This window comes from Chelonia mydas, chromosome 9 (genome assembly GCF_015237465.2).
Source record: "Chelonia mydas isolate rCheMyd1 chromosome 9, rCheMyd1.pri.v2, whole genome shotgun sequence".
Lineage (NCBI taxonomy): Eukaryota > Metazoa > Chordata > Testudines > Cheloniidae > Chelonia > Chelonia mydas.
The window spans coordinates 57,811,032-57,833,874 of NC_057855.1; the positions used below are offsets into that span (position 1 = coordinate 57,811,032).

Genomic DNA, 22,843 nt, shown 5'->3' on the forward strand with positions numbered 1-22,843 from the left:
CCCCCCAGCCCCACCCTGGATGTTCGAAGGGACTGATCCGAAAATCAATGTGCATCGTGCCAAAGCAAGTCACCTCCTTCACTTTCTGTTTGGACCCAACAGAAGTGAAACTTCCTTCTGCACGCTGAATGCTCCCTGGCCACTTCTGCTTTCCTCGAAGTTCCAGAGGCCTGTAATCCAGCACCACAGAGAATTCACAGCCAGCTGCCCTGACCACACGTTCAGAGAGAGCTATTTTTGTTACAGAGTATTTGGGGGGTGGGAAAGGCGAAGTCCTGCCTGAACCGTCCAATTCACCAAGTTCAAAGGTTACATGAGGAGCAATAGCACCCTCTAGCCGCTCAGAGCAGCAGGTGCGGACTGGCTTTCATTTGCAAGCCCTAAGAGGGAGTTACAAGCAATGAACATCGGGGCAATCATTCAAAGTTCCCCCAGGCTCACTGGAGAATGGTCTTGTGATTAGAGCAGGAGGCTGGTGGCCAGGACTCCTAGATTCAATGCCCAGCCCTGCCCCCAACTACTTGTGTGACCTTAAACAAGCCTCTTGTGCCCAGTTTGTTAAAGTTTGCAATGCAGGCAGAGCTCCTCAGAGGGAGGATGCCAGAGAAGCACAAAGGACTGTGGCTATGATAAACACTTGTTCATTTCAGACCAGCTGGCTCAAGGGACTGCAGGAGGAGGCCACATATAGGTCTGTCCTCCTGGATGTCTCTTGCAGCACAGACCATGTACCCCAAGGTAGACAAGGTTCTATTTTCTGGGCTCAGGCCCTGTGGAGATTTGCAAGGCTAGGGGATTCTTCAGCTGATTTCTCAGTAACTCACCTCTCTGCCTCAGCCCATTGTGTTCACTGATCTCAGTGTGTAATGGGATGTCTATACTTTGTGCGTGGCAGGGCGCAATATGATGACCATTTGGATGGGAGAGAAATAACAGTATGTGTACAAATCTCACACCCAGAGCTAGAGCCCAGGTGGATCATAAAGGACTTTTTTAAAGATGTTAAAATGCTGTAAAAGCTCCTTCTCCCACCCGGAGCCCCTGTAGCTACAGCAGTGAGCTAGGCTGTTAAAGATTTCTATTATGCTTAACACAGGAGCATAGACAGCTGATGGTATCAGCAGAAGCAGGTAGACAGGCAGTGCACAAGCACAAGGTGTGTGGCTAATGAGAAAGTAATCAAGAAGCCGGGGAGAGATCATAACTCACCAGCATTTTAGTAAGTCACAGTTGCGTGAGGCAAAATATTCCAGTGACGTGGGTGTGAATGGGTGCTGACCACAGGTCTGCACATGCATTGTCATTGCTGTTGCAGACATGTGTGCCTGCAAGCTCTGGGGTGAGTTTCTTATCAATGCACGTGCCTTTGGAGACACGGTGTAGGGATACTGCACATTCAGTCAGACAGGCCAGGCACAGAGGAACATGCACAAGCATCAGCTCCATAACTGACCTCTGCGCATCAGAAACAAGGCAGCCCAATAAAATGAAGACATTCGCACAGGACAGAGTCCTCTACTTGGCTCCCTACCCCCGAACACCAGTCAGAACGCCACCCAGCACCTCCAGTACTACAGGGGTAGCTCCCACGGGCACTCACAGTTTTGCAGCAGTATCCACATCTGCTCTGCTCTCCTGTGTGCCCAGTAGGCAATGGGCACTTTACAGCTCCTTTGGGCAGCTTCCAACTTGCTCTTTCTCAGTTGACTGTTTTCCCCACCCTGCAGCTGTTGGAATGCAACCAATAGAGGGCAGGATTTGGTCCTGACCACACCCCCGCCTTTCACTGAAAGCCATGCCCTCTTTTTCTCCAATGCAATTGAAAAGCAAGCAAGTGCCATGTGGCCTGACAGGAATACAAGGCAGCATATTTCTGGATGTAACTGACACTGCTTTGAAAAGGTCTGGGTGTAAGACATACTTAGTACCCTTGGCAGCAGACTGGGGAGTCAGGACTCCCTGCTCTTCTGTAAATCTCCTGGAGGGATCAATCCCTGGGAGATGGAGATCTCATCCCTCTCTAGCTTCTGCAATTCCTCCTTAGGAAAAGCGAGTGGGGTCCCATTGGTCCTGCTAACTTCCTTAAAACACCTGGAGCTTTTAAGATCCTTTTCCCCCCAAGGAGTTTATGTGTGAGTGAAAGAACAGAACAAAACCCACACACCAGAAGAAGCTGATCATATTTGCTGAGCAGCTTCCCTGGCCAGCTAGCAAGACAGAACAAAGGGGTGTCTCCTGCTTGGACGCATAGCAGGCCTAGTCCAAGGGCACCCTGGTGGCTGGGGGAAGGTTCTGAGAGTGCATGAGGTTGGTACAGAAGGGACACAGGGCGTGGTAATGAGCGTGTGGCTAATACTCATGCAAGGAGAGCTTGAGTTAAGCAAATCCTAATAATCCCTAGCTCTCATGTGGCACTTCCATCAGTAGAGCTCAGAGCACTTTGCAAAGGAGGTCAGGATCAGAAGCCCCATTTATAATTGGGGAAACTGAGGCACAGCTGGAGGAAATGACTTGCCCATGGTTACCCAGCAGGCCAGTTGCAGACCCAGGAGTAGAACCCAGGTCACCTGAGTCCAGTGCTCTACCCACTAGACCACACTGTCTCCAACACAAGTCCCTTTGTGCACAGTAAATGTACATGTACCTAACAGCACCCCAGGCACAACCTGCTCCGCATTCAGCGCCCTGCTTTTGCTGTAACCCTTTGGATTCTCCAGCCACATCCAACAGCAACCACCCCCACCATTAGCACTGGCACCCACAGCTGGGCCTAACTGGGGGTTAGGACTCAGCCTGGGCTGCCAGCACGACATTACCAGAGAGATGCTATTGTTCCAACCCCAGCGGCCTAGCTATGCCTGACAGTCTGGATAAAGTTGCACAGACAGATGCGGGGCACTCCAGGCCAAATGCCAGCAGGGCTTCAAGCCAGCAGCATGATGAGATAACTTGCCACAGGGATTGGAAATCACCTTTCCCTGTGAAGTCTGTGTGGGGCCAATGCAACATGAGTAAAGAGGGTCTCGGTCCAGTTCTTCATCTCCTAACTACCACCTGGTTTGCGGTCAGCACCAGAGAGGCCCAGGGTGGGATCGCAGAGAGCGCTCTCTCCTTCTTGCTCCACAGAGGGTCCCTCCAGGTTGAGGGGAGGCATGTCAGAAAGGCAGTGAGAGGAGATTGGCCCTGTTCACACCTGGGCTTGATCTGCACCATGAATACACTCAGGCTGCACATCTCCTGGACTAGTAAAATGGACGCTGCAGGTTGAGGGAGAGAGCCCAGCAAGATACTGAAAGAGAAGCAGGATTCAGATCAGGACTCCTGGGTTCATTCCCAGTTCTGCTGTGATTCACCATATAACTTTCAGCAATTTACTTGGATCTCTTTGGGTCTCGATCTATCCCTCTGGAAACCAGGGCTACTAATACCAAGCTACTTCCCAAGGGGGTGCAGGTTAAATCAATGTAAGCAGAGCAAGGTGCTGCACAGCATACGTGCAGACTGCTGTTAGAGACTATCCGGAGCTCTCACAGTCTGGAACCAAACGCTTACAGGCCGCACAATGTGACGAGCCCAGAGTGCCCACTGCAGCGTCAGAGTCTGCACCCAGATCCGCTGCTGAATTCCACAGCCAGCCAAACGAAACACCCGGGTCCAGACACCCCACCCCTGGGAAAGCAGCTGGTCATGCAGTGTGGGCTGGGTCTGGTCTCCCCACACCACGTTGGTTAGGGGGTGATTATTCACCGAACTACACATACCAGTACAATCCCTAGTGTGGGCCCAGTGCCTTACCCAATAGAGCTAACTCCCCTTCCCTTAGGGGAACAGCAATACCAGTATAAGCACCTTCATACCATTCTAACTGCATCCACGCCAGGGGTTGGACAAGTTAGCTATACCGGGTAGGGTTAAGGCAGTACAGTTGGTATAGACAAGGCCTCATTGTTATTCTCACACAGATGCCTACTTGACGTCCTTGCTGTCATCTCCAGCTCGTGTTGCCCATAGGCCGCACCTACCACTGGTGCGCTAGCACACAGGAGTTCAACGGCCTTCAAAACCCAGGCAGGATCGTCTCCCCAGTGTCAGACCTGAAGTGAGTCTGAGCTCCCGTTTACTGGCAGAGCTGTTTGGGCTCCGCACAGCACTTTTCATCCCAAGCCACAATCCTTGCCGGGGGAGTGGGGGAATTGAAGGACAGCCCAACGGCCTGATCCTTGGCGGGATTAGGGGGAGCTGCAGGTACCGACTGTAACGCCTCCCAGTCAACGCCTCCCATATGGTCTAGCGGTTAGGATTCCTGGTTTTCACCCAGGTGGCCCGGGTTCAACTCCCGGTATGGGAAGTTTCGGGGAAGGGATAGCTCAGTGGTTTGAGCATTGGCCTGCTAAACCTAGGGTTGTGAGTTCAATCCTTGAGGGGGCCATTTAGGGATCTGGGCCAAAAATTGGGGATTGGTCCTGCTTTGAGCAGGGGGTTGGACTAGATGACCTCCTGAGGTCCCTTCCAACACTGATATTCTATGATTCTATGACATGGGCACGCAGCACTTCTGGGACTCTGCTTAAAACCTCTGACCTGTGCTCCTTGCAGGGTGCGGCCCCTGCACGACCCTGGGGGGACCTGCGGTGGGCACAGGAGGTGGCCCAATTCTCAGTCAGCCCCAGCTGGCACATGCCAGCAGAAGGTTTCCCTGAAAGCACGAGGCATCGCCAGCCACTGAACTGGCACTGGCTCAGGGCTCTGCTTGTTCGCCTGCCCTGGTTTCTATAAATACTTCTCTCTTCCGGATCGTGTCTTCGATCTGCTGTCTGAACCCGGGGGCGGGGAGCACACACCACCTCACCACATCCCTCGGGGAGCGAGTGTTTACCTGCCTGCGCCTGCACAGCAGCTTTCCTCCTCACACACATCTCCCCCTCCTCCTGGCAGCGCAGGCGCCAGGCCGGCAGGGATAGGCCACGATGCTCACAGGACGCGTGCTGCTCTTGCTCCGGCACTCTGATGTGTGCGCTCCACGGGGAGACCAGCACAACCCCGCAGGGTTCAGGATGTCTCCCCTTTCACCCCAGCTGGGCCCCCTCAAAGACCCCGCCCACTCGGCTTAGAGAGGAGCCCTGCAGCCATTCCCCTTCCTTCCCTACCCCTCACACACCAGCACAGCATGGAAGGTCAGGGGGAGGCTGTGCGCTGAGGTCAGGGGCCCGAATCAGAGGACATTCCAGGGGGTACATGTGATTGAATCACTCCTGCCTACAGTACATCTACACGACAGCACCTATGCTGGCACAGCTACCTCAGCGCAGCCCTTGAGTGCAGATGCAGGCCATCCGACGAAGGCGCTTTTCAGTCGGTGTAGGAAACCACCCCCCCAAGTGGCATTACACCTCCCTGACCCCGCTGATGTAGCTGCGTCTACACTGAGGATTAGGTCAGCACAGCTACATCAGGCGGGGGCTGGGTTTTCATACCCGACCGACATAGCTATGCTGGTACAACTTGCAAGTGTAGACCCAGGCTAAGGGCCTGATCCTGCCATTGACTCCAGTGGCAGCAGGGGCAGGTGCTAAGAATGACCTTCCTTACTAGCATCCTCATTCCTGCACACCAACCCTTCAGCCCACTACCCCACAAGCTGCCTGTGTTCCCACCATCGCTACGGGTAACATAAGAATAACGAGCACTCCATTTCCAGCTTTCATCCTACCGGATCCCAAAGCACTATACAGCATCCCCCTTTGGAATGCAGCCACCTCTGGGGTGGAAGGCAGCAGCTGTGGAGCAGCACGTAGCAGCGCTGCATAGCAGGCAGCATCAGGCAGTGAAGAGGAACACTGTACCCAATTCAAGCTGCAAGGAGGACTCTGGGGATTCAGAATGTCATGGTCAACTAGGTTCTGGCCAGTCCCACACTCCTTGATCGAGAAAGGGCACTGGGGATCTCTAGGGATCACAAGCAGTCGGAGCATCAGGTTTAGTTCTGATCTGAAAGGCAACACCTCAGTCAGTACATGCCAGGCAAGAGCTCACTATCACTGAGAGAAGAGCCAGCAGCTGACTATGCCCCCCACCCTGTCCTCTCCTGGCACACCGGTGCCTCTCCTGGGATCCCTGGATAAACAGGTCCCCTGATGGGATAAGGAGACCTCCTGGTTGGCCCCTCTGTCTTTCCCTACCCATGCTTTGTCTGTCTGACTGGGAGCTCTTTGGGCAAGGACTGTCTTCCTAGGTGTATAGGGTCTGAGCTCTGCTGGACCTCGAGGTGCTGCCGAAAGAGTAGCAGCAGGAACCTGGTTTTAATCAAACCCTGCCACTTTAATAATTCCTCTGGCCCAATCAAGTGAGTGGATGATTTAGGCCTGATTAGCAGATCTGAAAACATTGGCTCTTGCTCTGTTCATCTGCTGCTAATAGCCCTGGAACGCAGAACCCACTGATTTGAAAAAAGGTGGCTTATTATTTATTGTTCAGTACTCACTGTCCCAGCGAGAGACACCTGCAAAGCACAACACCACATCTCGCTGCGGGCACTCTGCACTGCAGACCTGGGATCATCCAGTGCATCAGGGCAGGAGGACAGCAAGGAGGAGCAAAAGGCAAGAGCCATGCTAGGAGAAGAGCAGAAGACACAGGCAGAGAGACTGGCCTGCATTACCCTGGGGGAAGGGGAGGGGGTGAACGGAGACCCAGACTCAGTGGGAAGCAGAGGCTCCACTGGTGCGAATCCGCAGATCTCTGCTGACTTCAGTGGGATGGCCCTGATTTACCCCAGTTGAGAATCAGGCTCCATGTACGAAGGGACAATAATGGGGCCGCAGAATAGACCCTAAAATGTTCAAACAGCAGCTATGGGGTTGGGAGGGTATGATTCTTAGGCCTGTTTATTACATTACAGCAGAGCCTAAGGGCCAGTCAAGAGAGGGGCCCCAGCATGCTAGGCACTGCCGATCCAAACAGCCCAGGCAGACCCAGGCTGGGGGAGGGGAGAACACCCCAGGCAAGTGGCCTGTGCTAGTGCCAGCAGGGCTGGGTGTGTTTAGTCAGGAGGGGAGCAGCTTCATGGGAAGGGACGGAGAGAGGGGCACAGGACCGGGCAGGTGTGCACTGAAGCTGAGGTGAAGAGACTGAGGGAGAAGGAGGGGGAACTTGGACATCAGATTTGCCACTGTAGCCTTGCTGCTCCCAAAGCCTGGCTAACCCTCTGCCCCTCCCCCTCAGCACCCTGTAGACCAGGTCTGGCTCTTCTTTCACTCCCAGGACTTTCCCCTGAGCTGATCCTGCACTTCTCCAGAGTGACCCGGATTCACGCCCAGAGGAAAAGCAGGCTCAATAGCCAGGAGGGGTCGCCTTTTCAAGCTTCTCTTTTGTGCTCCACAGCGGCCATGTGAGAGCTCTCCAGCTCTCAGCCAGCAGTAAAGTAGGACAGCGTGTGAACCTCAGAACAAAACTATCTGGTGGCCGATCACAAGCCACCACCTTCGAGTCATTCATAACAGTCAGTCAACAACACTGAGGTGTGATATGATCAGAGGGGAATAGCTAAAAATAGCCCCGGGTGCTCGGCCTTTCAGCATGGCGCTGCCTAGCCTCCTGTGGCTGTGCTCTGCAGGGCACTGGCAGGGTTAGCCAGGCCCAGGGCTCCGCAGGATGGGCTCCCAGCTAAACCATGCGGTTAGCACTGGGTGTTCGCCATGCAGCCCGTTCCTAGGGCTGCTATCCCCTGCCCAGGCTGCAATGGGGGCAGATTTCATGAGCCAAACAGGACCTGGCTGGGTCAGAACTATCCCAGGAGTGGGCCCAGGTGTTTGCAGGCCATGTTGGGGTGATTCCCGTGTACCCCAGCACGGTGCTGGCTCCCAGAGCTGCCGTCTCTCGGATGAGATGTCAAAGCAAGGGCCTGGCTAACACAAATGCCAGCATTCTGGGTGATGGTGGGTCAAATTTGCCAATTCATTGATGGAAACATTTCACAGAGCCCTGCCTGGCTTCCAGCCACACCCGCCCAGCTCCTCGGCAGCCCGCTGGCAGGCAGCCCTTGCTGTGGGTTCACAGCTTCTTGGGGCCCAGGCTCACAGGATCTGTAGCCCCAGGGCAGCGCACCAGCTGGATGGCCCTGGGCCAGGGCTCCATTCCACATCTGAATAAAACCACAGGTCAATATAGCGACATCCTCTGTGAGTTGGAACAACGTCCCCGGCCCAAGCCTTACCCCCATTCCATCCCCACCCCTACCCCTCCCAGCACAGGGCTGTTTTGAGGGCGTAGCACCAAGCGCATCCTCTTAGCTTCCTCTAACAATGCTGCCGCCTAGCCCTTCTTTCTGAATGGCCTCGGCGCACTGGTCTGTAGCGCCACCCTTTACTCCTGGCCTTCATCCCCAGGCCCAGCAACCTGACCTGGGCAAGAATTCCTTTCTGACTGGCATTCGCTTTGGGAAGTGGATGTGGGGTCCTGGAACAATGTAATAGCATCAGTATCACATCCCAAATGCGGGCAGTTATCAGCGTGGACTCCTAGCACAACCCTGTGGCAGCCACCACAGAGCCAGGAAGAAAAACTGCCAATTGTCATTTGTGGGAGCACCCAACAGCCCCTTTGTGCTGGGCACTGCACATTTACATCGTGGCAGACAGCCCCTGCTCGGAAGAGCTTACAGTCTAACACAGAGCAGGGAGAAAGGAAGAATTACCATCTCAATTTTACAGATGGGAACTCCTCAGAGAAGGAAGGGTGAGTCCTCTAGAGAGGAAGGTAGTTCAGTGGTCAGGGAACTAGCATGGGACTTGGGAGACTGGCATTCAATTCCCTGCTCCACCCCAGACTCCCTGGATGACAGGTACAAGTCATGAGGGCTCTCCATGCCTCAGTTTCCCCTCTGTGAAATCAAAATAATAGCTCTGCCCTCCCTCAGAGGGGTGGTGGAAGATACAAACATTCAAGATTATGAGGCACACAGCTAACATGGTAAAGTAGGGTCATATAAGTGGCAGGGAGAGATTAAATGACTTGCCTAAGGTCATAAAGGAAGTCTGTGGAAGAGCTGATTACTGAAACTGCTGATTACCAGCCAGGGCCTTCACCACAAACCCATCTTCCTCTGCACACCAAGTCAAGTTTTTCCACAGAAGTATGCTTTTTCTTGTTGATCCTTCAAGGGGATTTTGCCTTCCTTAGCCACACACTTATTTTGTTGACAGCATTAATCTCAGTGTGACTCACCTTCTGAATTGTGATATCAGTTAATCAATATAACTTCTGTGTCCCTCTTCCAGTCAAGAGATCCTCTGTACTTCCTAATTCCTTACTGGCAACTGTCAGTCGAAATATTAGTTGTCTCTAAGTTATAATTCAGTTCTACTCTTCCCTCATTAATTCTGCATATAAAGATACATCAATACAACGCCATCCCTCTCTCCTTCCTCCACCCCCCCAAAAAATCCCAGGGAATCAGTCAACAAAAAACATCATTAGGCAGTGGTTCAGGCTGCAAATGTCAATCACTGGAGTCTGCGATCACCCAGGAAATTGATTACAATCAAGTGATGCATCCATACAATCCTGCTTTACTTTTTCTATACCTCCCCACCCAGCTGTGCCTAGGTCCCTTTGTAAAATCTGACCCAAAACTCATCACAATCAAGAGAGAGACTCCCAGCGACTTCAGTGGCCTTTGGATCAGGCCCATGATTGGCATAAATACATGTAAACAGAAGTACAACAGATTACCAGCAGATTGCAGTATGAGCTATGGAATATCCTGTCATCAGGTCAGCTACCACCTTCACCTCATCAGCAATGCCTGTCTCAGACACCCACTTCTCCACAAGCCCTTCACGCTCTCCCCACTGCCCCGACACATGGTGGGAGCTTCCCTCTAAACTCGTAATGCCTCTACCTTGGCTTCCTCCAGGTCACCCTCAGAACTCACCTCTGCACACAGACATCTGCACCCCTCAGTGGCTGCGAGGCAGGCGCCAGATCTAAGCACTGCTCCTAACTGGGTAAGAAGTGAGCCCTGGCCAACCCCCCAGCCCAACCCACTTGTGTGCCTCAGCCAACCCGTCTGCTAGACAGCAAGCTCTTTGGGGCAGGAGTCGCCATTTACTTTCTATTTACACAGCACCCAGCGCCGTGGGCCCCCTAGGCACTGCTGCAACATACATGTAAACATGATGAGAGGTCTGCTTCCAGTCCACTCCAGCCCGAACCCAGAGCACATTAGGATCTGTCGAGGGTGAAAGAACAGCATGACTGTTAATTGAACAGTACAGCTCAGTGCATCAACCAGCAAGTCTGCTTTCCATAAATGTAATACACCCATTGCAACTTCCACTCGGTTACACTGATGTAAATCCAGAGTCATCCTGTTGAAATCACTGGAGTTACTCCAGCTTTACATCAGGGTTATGAAGGTGAGAATCCACCTCCTTTATTGAACACATTCTAGAAGGGCCAAAAGATAAGATTTTCCCTTTTTACCATAAAAGAAACATCTTACTACTGAATCAACATAACAGAAGACACACAAGGCTGTAGCATGTGCCAACGCAGCACGGGAGTAAACTGGTTTTGAAATCTTTAGTTCTAATTAAACAAATGGAGGGTTATTTCTAGCATATGCCTCCAGCACTACCCTACTCTTTCAGGAGACAGCAAGGGGCAGAGTTTAGAGTGGGTGGATGCTGTTAGTTGCGTAGGGAGGGAGTAAGTGAAGCACGGATATATGGTGTGTGAATGAAACAGCTGAATCCTCTTACTGATCATTTTCACACGCTCAGATTTCAGCGTTTTTCTGAGGGAGAATTATGGCAAAAGCAAAGAGAATCCATTATCTGGGCTTCAAGGGGACCCAAGCATTTGCAATCAGAGCTATTTCCAAACAATGTTTTTTTAAACTGGTCCAAGGAAATACGTTTTCCTACAATGCAGAATTAGCTTGTGGAACTCACATCCACAAGATGTAATTGAGCTCAAGAGCTTAGAATAGGTTCAAAAGAGGCTTGGATAATTATAGGGATAACAAAAACATCCAGAGTTAGAGTAATAAGGATTTTAAAAACTAGTGCTTTGGAAGGACATAATCCCCCATTACTCAGGGCACAAGCCCCAGTCTCTAGTGGAAGTTCTCCCATAACTGCCTCCTGCAAGGTGTTTTGCATCTTCCTCTGCAACAGCTGAACCTGGCCACCAGCCACCAAAGACAAGACACTGGACTAGCTGGCTCATTGTTCTGATCTAGCCTGGCAGTTCTTCAAATGTGTTTTATACACCCAGCAACACAGGTCTACACGGACGCATGCATGCAGTGCTGGTGAACTGCCCAGCTATTTACAGCCAGAGAGAGAGCTGTGCTTGCATAATGGAAAATGTGAGTGGAGAGAGGGCAGCGCGTTTGCAAACCTCACACACATCCGGCTGGTAGAAACGGGGCTATCTTTATCCCCCACACACACAAGCCTGCAAACCCTGAGTAACCAGAAAGCTAGACTGGAAGGAGCACGAGGGACTGACCTCCCCTCAGTAGCCACGGGGATGAGAGCTTTCTCTGGAGACAGCACCCAAAGGCGGATGGATGGGTGATCCCACAGGCCAACTGACCCCAAGGGCCCAGCTGGGTTTTACTTCCAGTCAGGAGATGATGAAGGGAACAGAACGGCCCTGACATCCGTGTCTGAGTTGGTCTGACTGCGTTTGTGCCGGGTGCGCTGACAAAGGGCTGGGAGGATACAGGACAGTGTGCCCCATTGCCAAGCTGCTAGCTCAGCCACCAGGTTGCAATGGCTCCCGCCATTGAGTCATAGCGGGCATGGAAATCTGGTGCTTGTCCACCCTCTCTGCAGCTCGCCAGGCACTGGCTAGTGCAGACCCTCACACCTGGGGAAGTCTCAGACACCACCAACCCCAGGCTGGATTTTATGCCCATCTGAAAAGCATTCAGAGTACACTACCATGCCATGCTGCTGTCATGCTGCAACCCCTCCCCTCCCACCCTTGGGGATAAAGGCACTATAGGAGCTTACGGGTATCTCACATGACACATATGTCTCTCATCTCGGGGTGTCTGCACTAGAAATGCTGCAGCTGCACTGCTGTTGTGTAGACACTTACTGCAGCCAGTGGAGGGGTTCTCCCAGCAGCATCGCTAAGGCACTAGCCAGGCTGGCAGAAGAATTCTTCTGCTGACCTAGCAGTGTCTACACCAGGACTTCGGTCGGCTTAACTACATCACACAGGGCGTGATATTTTTCACAGCCCTGAACGCTGTAGATACACTGTGCTGGCTTTGTAATGTAGACCAGGCCTCAGTGTCTTCTTCCATACAGCCCCTTCTGCATGGAGCCCCACCCCCATCCCAGCCTCGTCCAACACCCCAAATTTCTGCTTAAAATTCAACCCTTCCCTGTCGCCACTCCTAATGAAAATCCACAGCCGTGCTCTGCGGCAGTACCCCCACAGCGTGCACTCCAGGGAGCTGGCAGATTCGGGAGTCTCATGGCTGAAGCACATGCCTCTCATGCCCCTCCCCACAAACCACCTGTGAAGACATGCACGGCAGCTCATCTCCCCACAATCAAGTCATGTTTCACCCTAGAATCAGACCATAATCACTTCAGCAGGGAGCAGAAGTGGTTCCATCATTCTGTGCAAATAACACACCCAGTGAGCGTAGCCCTGTCTCCTTTGGCAAAGCATCACACACAGGTCAGGATTTGTACTCATTTGCTGTTATTTCCACTGCAGTAGCATCTCGAGGCTGCAGTTGAGAGCAGGGCCCCATTGTACAGACACAGTGAGAGACCACCCCTGCCCTGAAGAGCTGTTGATTTAAATTAACAAGACAGACAAAGGGCTGGGATTTCCCCAAGGACCCAGTGCAGATAATGAAATCCAGGCCTCCTGACTCCCAGTCCAATACTCTAACCACTAGACAATGCTGCCTTCACTGAAGCAGGGTGTTATTGCAATTGTTTAGCAACTTATTTCAGCAAACAAATTTTGGCCTGTGGTTTGCTGGGAGCATCCACTAGTCTGCTGTGGGCTCTGCATGTTTGATCACACCTTGCTTCTATTAGCACATATAGCACATATAATACCAGGGTTGGAAGGGACCCTCAGGAGGTCATCTAGTCCAACCCCCTGCTCAAAGCAGGGCCAATCCCCAAAGGGCCCCCTCAGGGATTGAACTCACAACCCTGGGTTTAGCAGGCCAATGCTCAAACCACTGAGCTATCCTATTCCCTGTCTGGGCGCCCTGGAAGCTTTATTCCCGTGGGAGACACGTTTCCTGTTTCAAACTACCCAAGACCATCTGCAATTGTCCAACAAATCTGCTGTGCAAACGATAAAGGGAGCTTTAACCAATGGCCAGGACTGAGAGCCGATGTGGGAGCAGTGTCTACGATACTTCTGCTTTCATCAAACACTGATTAGCACAGACCTCCCAGGGATTTTCATTAGGAGGGCACATCCATGCTTCAAGCTGGAGGTAGAAGGTCCAGCAAAAGGAGACGTACCCACGCTGGCGCTGATCCAGCTAGTGCACTACAGATAGCAGTGTAGCTGTGGTGGCACAAGCAGCCCGGAGTCCATGCCTATGCTCTTGACAGGATCCTATTCAGAGTGGCTAGCCCCATATTTAGCTCAATCAGAGCAAGAGTGATTGCCAGTTACCTCGAGGTATTAACTCCATCGACCCGCTACCCCCTCTTGGAGGTGCATTAACTACATCCCTGGAAAACCCCTTCTGTCAATGGAGAAAACATATACAGTGCTGCAGCTGTGCCACTGGAGTGTAGACATCTCCTTAGGATCAGCTGAGGGCAAAACCACAGGCACTTGTACCTGAGAACACTGTGTGGGGAATGTCCATGCTAATCTTTAAAAATGTGTGAACCACCTCAAGTTCACTGATTGCTCTAGTGTAGACAAGTCCCCGGCGCACAGGAGCCTCCTCCCTCAGATGTCCAGGATAAAAGGAATCCTAGCAAGGTGAATGCTCCCTACTGCCTCCCTGCAGCCTGTGAGACATGGCAGGCAAGGCTCTGCTGCCGGGTGGAGAAACCAGAGTAAGAGCATTTATTCCTTTCCTTTCAGGCAATGACTCTTCCGTTTTCAGGTCACCAAAATCCCGGTCCCCCACCCACACCTCCTGGGCTGGTGCACGGAGAGCAGGCTCCCTGTATTGTTGAGGCTGCCTGGCGCTGTGCAGCAGGAAGTCTCTGCTTGTGGGTAGCAGCACCTCAGCCATGCTGTGGGACCAAGGAGCTGAAGCAACACGGCTCCACCCTCCCAGCCTGGCTCGCGATATGTTCTCCCCTCTTCATTTCTCACTATTGCATCAGTGGAAGCACTAGTGTAGACAGCTCCCCTGCAGGTTAACCCCTGTGCAGAGCGGTCTAGTTGGTACGATGATCAAAACTCCAGAACTGGGTGCACTGACACCTCCAACCCCCCATTGGATTCAGCTCTGATACTAAGCCACTGGTGTGCCGAGGCCATTGCTTGTTACCTGTTCAGAATCATCCACTCTGCCTGTCTCCACTTGTCAGTTCTGCTCTATGCAGACTGTGAGTTCCTTGAATGGACTCTGTCTTCTTCCTGCATGTGTATAGTCACCCAGCATGCTGGGGCTTTGGTCCCTACCTGGGACCCTGAATCAGGGCCCTATCACACTCGGCACTGTACACACTGACAGCAAGAAGACAGCCCCTGCCCCAAGGCAAATACTAACAAAGGCTCTGGGGAAGCTACAGTGGTCCCACAGGCAGGTGAGGCAAACATGGAAAAGAGGGGAGCAGCAGCCCCGCAGACCATCCCTGGAGCTCACCAGGGAAGCAAGCAGAAGTGGAGGGTGAAGGCTGGGCAGCAGCCCCCCGTGGAGGAAGCGCCAGCTGTGGTGAAAGCCCTGCCGGAAATAGCTGTGGGGTTAGCTAGGCAGGAATGGAGGCAGCTGATAAGAGCTGGGGAAGGGCTGACGCTGTTTGCAAACCAGTCCAGAGCTAAAGAAAGGAGAATAGAAATTCCCCACACACTATCTAGTGAGGGGTGCAGGCAACAGCACGTCCAGGACCCCTGCATTTCATGGGCCAAAGAGCTCAGAGGTGGGGATGGGCCAGGTTCTCCCAGTGAATGCGCGACACTGCAGCATAGGCTAGGCTGGTTCTGAAGGGCAAGAGAGGAAGCATTGACCAGCAGTTAGGGCACCAGCCTGGGCCCTGGGCTCCACCCCAGACTGCCTGGATGACCTCGAGCAAGTCCCTTAGTCTCTTGGAGTGTCAGCCACCCCAGCTGTCAGTTAAGATAATCGCCCTGCCCCATCCCCAGGGTGTGGGGGATGAACTCAGCTACTACAGCGATGGAGCCACAGAAGTGCCCCAACAGCAGCCCAGGGAGCGCTGGATCTGGCAAGATGCCTGCGCATGGAGCTGGGCCGGCAGTCAGAGCCTGATACACTCTGTTCCCAGCTTGGATACCAACCGGCCTCTGTGACTGGGGCCAGTAACTCCACGGCCACGAGTCGGAGTTTTCCTATTTAAAACTGGGGAGAATTATTCCAGGCCAGGTCCTGGGGCCGGGACTGACTTTCTACTCAAGTGAAGCAGAAGCTGGGCAAGGCTTGCAGGATTCAGCCCTCTCTCCTCCCCTACCTCTCTGGGGCACTGCTGGAATGGCTGGCAGCACGCTGACCACAGCGAGCACTAGGACTGCGGAGCAGCCTCCCGAGCCAAGGAGGCGAACAGAACTGAACAAACTCTGCTCAGATCACCTATGGCTTTCGCTGCTGAGCAGAACAAGTCCAGCATCGCCCTGCGGCGCTCCCCCGCCCCACAGAGGCAAAGCATTCTGCATTCTCTTCCCTAGATGCAGGCTGTAGTTAGCTGCTCTGGCGCTAGGGGGCATGGACAGCTGCCACTGGAGAGGCAGTCGCTGGATACATGGAGACTGAGTTGGTACAAACGTACCCGAATGAGCCCTCCCAGGGAGAGGGGGAAAGGGGCATTCAGACTCTCCCAGCCCAGGTGGATCAGCCTCGTTCCACTGACACCAGCAACAAGCCCCAGCTCTTACCCTGCACTTGTCCTCAACAGATCTCAAAGCACATCACAGTCTTCAGCGTGTTTCTCCTCACAACGGCCCTTGGAGTCAGGGCAGTGCTCCCACCCCCCTTCAGTGTGCCACCCTGATCACCACACCACCCGGTGTCAGTGCACAGCATAGCAGGCTCAGCTTGTCCCCGCTGCGATCTGCTTCTCCTTGCACTCTGGCACTCCAGCCAGGTCACATGCAGTCCCATCGCTCTCAGGGTAACCCAACAGTCCAACGAACAGCCCATCCCCTTCCCGCTGGGCCTTCATCCAGCTCCAGGCTCACTCATCCTTACCCCTTACCCCCTGCGCTTACACTCCACCTTCCCCAGTGGGCTGGCCAGGGAAACCAGGTTCGCCCCTCCCCAACTGGTTCCTGTCCAGGGCCTGCCTATAGAGACTCCTGGATGCCTCCCTGGACCACAACCTACCTTGTCCTGTCTTGGGCCTTTCCCACACCCCTTTTCCCAGGCTCAGGGCATCACCACCTCTCTCTGCCTCTTCTCCAAGCTCACTGCAGAGCTTCATAGCACTTCCTGCCCCCCACTGGTCCTGCTGCAGGAGGAGAGTGCTCTGCTCCCCTGGCAGGGCAGATCCTGAGCCAGCAGCAGCCTCCTGCTCTATGCAGCTGGCCACCCTTCTCCAGCTTTCCTGCCCTTCTTCCTTGGGCTCTCTGCCTTCTTTCAGGGAGCCTCTGCCTGCCAGCAGTCCAGCTCCACTCCTGGCAACAGCCAGGCTGCTCTCCATCCTGGCCAGCCCCCACCTGAGTCCCACTCTTCTTCCCACTTAAGACCGACTGCAGGTGTAGTGGGGTGGGGGGTCTCATTAACCCTTTTGGCCCATGTAGGCCTGGCATGCCCCATCACAGCCCATTACAGGTGGGAAACTGAGGCCCAGGGAGGGTATGTGACTTGCCCAGGGTCACACAGGAAGTCTGTGGCAGAATACAGGATGTGGCTGATTGACAAGAGAGTGATGTAGATTTTGCACCAGCTGTGGATCTGGCCCACTGACTTCAACAGTGCAACGCTGACTGGCCAGCTGAGGAGCTGCGCTATTTTCTATAACAGAGGTACACTGTATCTACTGGGGACCAGGGTCTCCCCTTAAAGCATCAGTTCCCAAACTAGGAGGCGTGGCTGTGAAATTTTCATAACGAAAAAAAGCATAGAAGTTATTTTTTTCTTTATTTATTTAATAGACCAACAGACAATAAATTATACATATTCTGTATACATAATAATAACTATTCATAAAATTGTCCAATTACAGGCCTATATTATTTAACTACAATAAAGTATTAACAATCTTCTCGTTCTTGATTATGAATATAAGTAGACAAGAATAAAGGTATAACAAAGTACAATAATAATAAAAATACAACTATAAATAAAAGTATATATGTTTTCAAATTTCATACCACAAAATGCGAATCTTTTTTATTTTTTTGCCTTTTGACATGTAGGAGTTCCGTTTCGGTCGGAGGGGAGACCAAAGAACGATGTAGAAAGTGATAGAACTTTTAAAAACTTCCTAGCTCGCTCGCGAGAGTGTTCGAGACTGTTCTATCGTGGGAGTGGTTACCTCCACCACTCACCGCGCAAGACCAGCTACTTCCTGGACTGGTGGTGGAGTATATATAGAGCAGCACGCGTCTGTACGTAATAGTAGTAGCAAATAAACGTTCGCGATAACTCAAATTAACTTGCGTCGTTATTATTCACAAATCAGGAAAATTATTTGTATAGATTTTTTTTATTAGTATATTATGGCCGCAATTAAGAAAAGGAAGTACGATGAAAAAAAGCATGGAGAAAAACAGGATCATCCTCAATGCGTAGCATGCCACGCAGTTCTCAGCAATAATGCCTTGAGTCCTAACCATCTTGAGTGACATTTGACAAAGAACCACAGCGCTTTGAAAGACAAACCAAAAGAGTTTTTTGCTGCTAAACTTCAAAATTTAAAATGCATGAAGCTGGACACTACTGGAGCTTTGAATCAAGCATCGGCCAAAGTGGTAGAAGCATTTTATCAACTGTCATTGCTCATCACTAAAGCCAAGAAAGTGCATATAATAGGAGAAACTCTTGTGAAGCCTTGCTTGTTGAAAGCAGCTGATATTGTGCTTGGTGCCGAGAGCAAGAAAAAAATATCGGAAATTTCGCTTTCCGACAATTCCGTGAAACGTCGCATCGATGACATGGCGAAAGATCTAAAACTTCAAGTTGTGGAGGCAGTGAAAGCTTTTCCTTTTTTCACAATTCAGTGCGACGATACCACTGAGGTAACACAATGCTGTCAGTTGCTCGTCTACGTTCGATTTTTTAATGATAGAACTGTGAAAGAAGAACTGCTTTTTTCAAAGGAATTGACGACCACATTAAAAGTTTCTGATGTTATGAAAACGGTTTCCGACTTTTTTTTTAAGAAAATGGACTTTCATGGGAAAAACTGGTTAGTGTATGCACAGGCGGTGCTCCAGCGATGCTTGGCTCTCGCTCTGGATTTGTGACATTGGTGAAAGAAAAAAATCCAGCCGTAACCACGACTCACTGCGTCATATACAGACAAGCGTTGGCTGCTAAAACCCTTCCAGATGATCTACGTGACTCGTTGAATTTGGCTATTAAAGTTGTCAATTTTGTGAAGAACAGCTCTTTAAATACAAGACTTTTTGCAGCTCTTTGCGCAGATTTGGGAGCAGGTCATAAAATTCTTTTGTTTCACACAGAAGTACGATAGCTTTCCAAAGGGAACATGCTTTCGAGATTATTCAAACTGAAAGGCGAAGTGGAAATTTTCCTCCAGCAACAGAAAAAAGAGGAGTTATATCATGCATTTACGGACCAAACGTTTCAACTTTCAACTTTCACTGGCATACCTCGTGGACATTTTTGAATCTTTGAACAATCTCAGTTTGAAGCTTCAAGGAAACAATGCTGCAAACATTATAGCGCACCCCGATGCCATCAAAGCGTTTTTGGAAAAAATCAAGCTTTGGAAACGTCGAATGCAAGCTCAGACGCCTATCTTTTTGTCTTTTCCAACATTTTCATCACTCGCTGAAAATGAAGGTTTCAAAGAACTTTGTAAAGAGGATGCGAAAAACAAAATTGTGTTTCATATGGACTTGCCTTGCCTGGACTAATTCATCCGCTATTTTCCACACAACTTTTCTGGCAACCCCGTTCATAAATTAGCATGTAATCCATTCAATGCTGATGTCGATTCATTGCCAGAAGTATTGCAAGAACAAGCACTCGAAATGAAATATGATTAAAGTGCGAAAGATATTTTTGAAAACTTAAGTCTGGAGGAATTTTGGATAAAATATTTCCCAATTTACCTGAAAGTTGGAGAAGAAGCGCTACATATTATTCTTCCGTTTCATCGACGTACCTCTGTGAAAAAAGCTTTTCATGTTTAGTCATAACAAAAACGAAACAAAGGAATCTACTGGATGTTGAAAACGATTTGCGTTGCGCACTTTCATCTTTCAAACCTAGGATTTTCCAACTCGTGAAGAACATGCATCATCATCCTTCACATTAAATTTGATTATGCTATTTCTTATTTTAAATTACATTTTTATTAAATTTTTGTGTCAAGAAAAACTATTTGAGCTTATTTTTAATTTTAAATAAAAAAATTTATACCAAGTTTTTATGTTTATTTTTAATTTTAAATTACTAATTGAATTTTTTAAAAGGGGGGGGTTGGATGATGGTAAAGGAGAGGCATGAGGGTTTCTCAAAAATTAAAAAGGGGGTGTGATGCCAAAAAGTTTGGGGTCCAATGCTTTAGAGTGTTCCAGCAATGCTCCTATTGAAGCCAGCTCCCCTTTAGCATGGTTGATTGCCATATTGCTGCTGAATGCAGAGAGCCCGGGTGCAATTTCTTACTGGAATGGAGATAATCCTTCATTTGAGGTGTGCACAGTGGGACCCCTGCCCTGCCCACACTGCTTCCAGACATTCAGGCATTCTTGCCATTATGCACTTATTCACTGGCCACTCTTATTAAACTTGTTCGTGAGATGGAGCTTTCATTGCAAGCTCTTCATTTGCAGAGCCTCTCAACTTTCTCAGACAACTACTTTCCAGGCTGGAGCCCCGCGGATGTGGCAGTGTTCTTTGTTTGACCGATTTTAGTTATTTTTCACGGTACACTTTCATTGTGCAGTTATTGTTCAGTGGTAAGATGGTTACATCAGAAGCACTTTGGCCAATCCATATGCAGCTGCCTTTAGCTTAGTTGCAATATACTGTCCTACTGGTGAAGTGACGTTCAAGGGTTTACATACCAGTCCCTGGGACGACCTCCCATGTGTGAGGTCTAGCCCCTTGGTGATACCATATATTCCATCAAGGAACTAGATCTCAAAAACAATTTTTTTCCACCTGAAATTCCAAAACCACCCACTTTTCCCCATAAAATCAGAGGAGTAAGAGGGGCACAGACCTACTCTCATCATCCTGGCAGGGTTGTTCCATATAGGTCACTGTTTAGTCCCTCCTGTGACCCATAACTATCCTCTTTTCCACCTAGGACCCCCAATACCATATTTTGTTTTCTGCCAAGACTCCATACCCAGGATTCTGGGATATGGCTTGGTTCCCCGTCAGGGAGGGCTGGGATCTGGATTCAACAGCAGGTAGGCAGCCCGTGGCTCGCTAAGATCCAGCTTTGTTCAGGTTCAGAGGTGAGAGCATGGAGGAGACTTGTGTTAACTCAACAAGACATTAATAATGCGTGGGGCTTTTAAGGTTCGCCATCAAAGTCAGGATTTACATCTAGTCAATAAAAACGTGATCGTTTCGCAGGTAAAAATACATCAAGTCTTTGCACAGGGACTGGAAGTAGACCGACTGTCTGGGTGGAACTGATAAGTCAATCGCTGCAGCTGTTCACATTATTACTAATTACTAACAATCCTTGATGCTCTGTATTGCGTTAGCCCTTGGGAGTCCCAGGCACAGACTAGGCCCCATTGTGCTGCATGCTGTACATAAGGAACCGAACCAGTTCCTACCCCAAAGAGCTGACAGTTGTTAGCAGGCTCTCTTTTCTGCCAGGAGACCAAGAAACACTTTATTTTTGGTCTCCTCCAGTGTTACTCCCAGAAAGCAGCTTTCTGCTCCCTGGGGTCAGGGCTGCATTCAACCCACTGAAACATCTGTCACTGTGACGGGCTGGCATCACTCCCGATCCTCCCAGAATTACCTACATTCCACACATAGCTGTGGCCACCTCACTTCAACTGTCAAAAATGGTTCCTGGCCGGAACAGCAGCTTCTGAGTCCCAGAAAGACCCTTACATTACATTTGCTACATGAAAGGTTATTGTGTGTCCTTTATTCGGGGGCTTTGTCACGCACAGCACCCCAGAGGCACGTCGAGAGGTTTGACCGTATTAGGCTCCTGACCAGGCATGAGCATCAGCCTTCCCTTTGTCTCTTCAAGGCTGGGATGCCTCACTATGCGTTTGCACAGCACACAGCCCAATGTGGCCTGGATCTCAGTTGGGACCTCTAGGCACTGCTGGAATACAGAAAAAAATAAGGGCTTGTCGGAATGGGGAAAATTGACCATATCTATCCTGATCTGGCTATGCCGGAATAACTTGCCGTCAGGACACGCCATGCTGGAATAAAAGTGACTTTTATTCTGGAACGCTTACTCCACTTTCGAAGTCACTGCTAGTCAAGAACAGGGTGCCCATCTGAGGAGTTATGCTGGGATATCTATAGCTAAATAGTTCTTCCTCTATAACTATGCTGGTCAATTTCCTCCTGCAGAAAAACCCTTAGCTCCAAGAAGCAAGATTACCACTCCCACACAGATCAGTCACACTCCTACTGCCTAATAAACCTTATTTATTACCAGCCTTGTTCCTTCAGTCTTCACCTTCCCCCTGCGTAATAAACTGCAGCCCAGCAAACCTTCCAGGAATACAATAAGCCCCATTACTGTAGGATAAGCCCTGCGACTGCCTGCTAATTGCAATGTCCTGAGATTATAACAAATCTTGGGACCACCAGACCCACCCCTTAGACCTCATTATTGCAAACCAACCTGCGCCACTGCAAGCTAAGCTGTGTGCCTACATGCCGAGCCCATCCTGCAGCTGCTGAACTCCATGAGAGCTGTGCATCAGACTTTGATGACAGCAGGATCAGGCCCCAAAGCATTTCCTGGCACTTGCCTGCTAGCACGAGATGGAGGCACTCCAGCCAAAGGTTCTCAGGTCCCCTGTGCCCTGGCGCCTCAGCTCCTCAGCAGGGAGCAGGTGTAATCCAGATTCGGCAGTGGGTGGGCAGCCCGCAGCTCACTAAGATCCAGCTTTGTTCAGGTTCAGAAATGAGATCAGGTAGAAGACTTGCGTCATGTGCTGAGCGACCTGACAACAGCCCAGACCCCTCCCACAACACTGTGACTCAAGTCAACCCCGAATTGCCAGCACTCTGGAAGAGCAGAGTGGGCACCAAATCCCCTCTCCCCACCATGCCCTGCCCACAACCACTCGTAACACCACATGCACCCTGGGGGAGTTGTCACCAGGGGGGTTCAAACCTGGGGATCTAAAGCCACACCCTTCCATTGCTGGAGCTAGAAGACGAGCTCTGACAGCCCAGGCTGCAAGAGGCTCCTCAACATGATACATGGCCCAGCCACTGACAGAGTACCACACGGCATGCGAGTAGTGAGACAGACACCTGGCCTTACCCTATCCTGCACTACATGGGGGCGCT

The 22,843-nt window shown here is 50.8% G+C and overlaps 1 protein-coding gene and 1 non-coding gene across 14 annotated transcripts in view; one reads left to right on the top strand and one right to left on the bottom strand.

Annotated features, from left to right (window-relative positions):
• DGKK (diacylglycerol kinase kappa) overlaps nt 1-22,843 on the bottom strand; it is a 152,887-nt gene that overhangs the window by 97,184 nt on the left and 32,860 nt on the right. For 2 of the 13 annotated variants that reach the window (XM_043522407.1, XM_043522402.1), the window contains exons 1-2: nt 14,513-14,855; nt 1,601-3,289 (exon numbers count right to left, since the gene is read on the bottom strand). The exons of 5 other annotated variants lie outside the window; for them this stretch is intronic. The gene's annotated coding sequence lies outside the window, so the exon portion shown is untranslated. Of the gene's footprint in view, nt 1-1,600; nt 3,290-6,481; nt 6,600-9,931; nt 10,007-14,512; nt 14,857-22,843 lie in introns of those variants that run through there. 6 more of the 13 variants (XM_043522408.1, XM_043522403.1, XM_043522404.1 and 3 more) reach the window with 6 other exon arrangements.
• On the top strand, nt 4,277-4,348 carry TRNAE-UUC. The gene has a single exon. It is a non-coding gene; the product is annotated as a tRNA-Glu (tRNA).